This window comes from Perca fluviatilis, chromosome 10 (assembly GCF_010015445.1).
Source record: "Perca fluviatilis chromosome 10, GENO_Pfluv_1.0, whole genome shotgun sequence".
Lineage (NCBI taxonomy): Eukaryota > Metazoa > Chordata > Actinopteri > Perciformes > Percidae > Perca > Perca fluviatilis.
Genome location: NC_053121.1, coordinates 36,947,651 through 36,950,057, shown reverse-complemented (window position 1 = coordinate 36,950,057; position 2,407 = coordinate 36,947,651). Strand labels below are relative to the sequence as shown.

General features: G+C 36.7%; 1 long non-coding RNA gene across 1 annotated transcript; it reads right to left on the bottom strand.

Moving 5' to 3' along the window:
- Nucleotides 1–1,663: 1,663 nt before the first annotated feature.
- On the bottom strand, nt 1,664–2,109 carry LOC120566363. The gene is made up of 3 exons (XR_005640393.1): nt 2,004–2,109; nt 1,855–1,913; nt 1,664–1,746 (listed from the first exon to the last, which is right to left on the bottom strand). It is a non-coding gene; the product is annotated as an uncharacterized LOC120566363 (long non-coding RNA).
- Nucleotides 2,110–2,407: the final 298 nt, after the last annotated feature.

Genomic DNA, 2,407 nt, shown 5'->3' with positions numbered 1-2,407 from the left:
GGTTCACATGTAGGCCAAGATCCTTTGTCTCTGCAGTCAGCTCAGTCTGAGCCAAATCACTGTTTAACCAGCTTATTGGTCCCCAACAACTATAACATGCTGACAAGTAGCAAAATGTTTGGGTTTAACATGTATTGGCATTTGTTAATTACCACTAAACACAAAGTAGAGCTGAGGCTGATGGGAATGTCAATAGTTTTGCAGGTATTCAATCATAAACCAAAAACATTAGGCAAATTGATATGGTCATTGGTGCAAGAAAAAAATGTCAGGTGATGTCTATCCTTATTAGAGTTCATCTTTGGGCACCATGGATATTTGTACCAAATTCCATGGCAATCTTTTCAATAACTTTTTAGATATTTCCGTCTGGACCAAAGTGTTGGACTGACTGACCAATGGACCGACTGACTAGAGTCTATGCTGCTTACAAGAGTACAAATAAGATATATTTTTTTTGAACATTCCCTATGGAGTGCCAAAAGGTTCAGTTCTGGTTTTTTAACTTTGAGTCATAGTCGTATTTACATTATTATGGAAAAATAACTTTTGTGCCAGCCTTCTCTATAACGTGTAACGTGGTGTGTTGCAATGGTCTTACACTGATGTATATGGTGTTTAGAGCAGCCCTGTGTCAAAAGTTCAAATTTGTTGAACTTTGACCTGGGTTGCTCTGACCTTTGTGAGCAAAAACCAAAGTATGCTATACTGCAGTGCTTGACGTGGGTCAGTACCCTCCGCTATGGAGTAACTAGCACTTCTGATTTTTTTTGTTTTGAGTAGCCGTGACTTCATATGATGTACAAGTCCATAATGTATAAACTAAAAAGTGGTTCAAATTTGCATGTTGAAAACACTTAAGAATACCAAAAGAAAATAAAATAAACAGCAAAAATTTGATATCAGTTTGATATTATTGAATTCCACGGCACTTCAGGGCTGGCTTCAGTTACTCTTGTGTTTATATCTATTAGTCACACCCAATGTGGGAAATTTTTCAAATTTGGCATGAATCTGGATTGCATCACCATGTTTCGTTTACTAACACTAAAATGAGTAAAAACTATAAAAGTAATGTAATATATCAGTATTTGAATCTACTGAGTTATTACTTTTAATAGTCGTTTATGTTAAGTTGCAGTCATTCAATAAACAAGTCTTTAATCTCATCAGTTTGGTAGCTCTTCATAAAGTATATTTATTTATTTATTTATTTAGAATAAAGCAACAATACACAACCACCAATTCCTGTTAGTACAGTACCTTTGCATAGCATTGACACAGACAGCACAAATGTAATGTAGGCTAATGGAGGAAGATAACAGACTTGAAAGTTCATGATGTACAAAGGGAAAGATAAGAAAATCTTCTCAGAGTTAAAAACTTTGATGAGAATTCAAACAAATGTTTATAGATATGGGATTCCTACAGCACAGGTTCATTGCTAAAAAGCTTAACTTATATTACTTTTACAAAACATAAATATAATCTCATAATGAAAAAAATAGGCTATTACATGTTTTTTATTATCCAAAATAAAGAATTATTTACCAACTTTAGAGGTAAATCATTTTACCATATGCAGACAAAAATGAGTAGCCAATCTAGTGTTTAGAGTGTTATTCCAACCCCAGAGCCCTGACATCAGAGTAGACACTCTCCCCTCTGTTTTGCATCCCTTGTCCCTCCTTTGCTAGCTTTCCTACTGGTAAAGATTGGTGCAGAATAAACCAAGTCCTCATCTGCCTGAGAAAATGTAAGAAAAACTGTTATGAGATCGACATATGTTTACACATGCAGAGAGAAAAATATTCTGACAACTTTCCAGCTGCATCTTTCCTTCATATACCTTACCTGCTGACTTTGCTGATGACCACTGGCTGTTGCAGCATTTGTTTGCAGTGCAACAGCAGCTGTATTATAAAATAAAACACAGCATTAATGCTGAATCCACATTTGCCAAACACTGTTTAATGGATATATGTATGAGTGACTTTGCTTACTGTTGCAACAACCACAAGATTTTTTCTTGAGCTTTGTTACATGTGTGTTTTTCCTCTGCTCTCTTGTGTCCTGATCCAGGTCCCAGTCCCGCCTCTCCCCCCTTCAACCACCGGGTCGGCTCACCCACGCATACTTTGGGGATCGTCAGCTGAATGGCAATCTTGATTGGTTCCTGGGCTCTTCATCACCACACACCACCAGTGTCTGGACTCCATCGGGGATATGTTTGGGTTTACTACCCCTTTATAACATATGGATTCGGATGGAGTCTAATCTCCAGAGACTTTGCACATTTCATTTTTCATATTTTGTCCTGTACAATAAACATGTTCATATTTGCAAGGGAAGTCTCTCCTGATTGAAATGGGGACATATCAAGCTTCTTGATTGAATAAATGAGAAT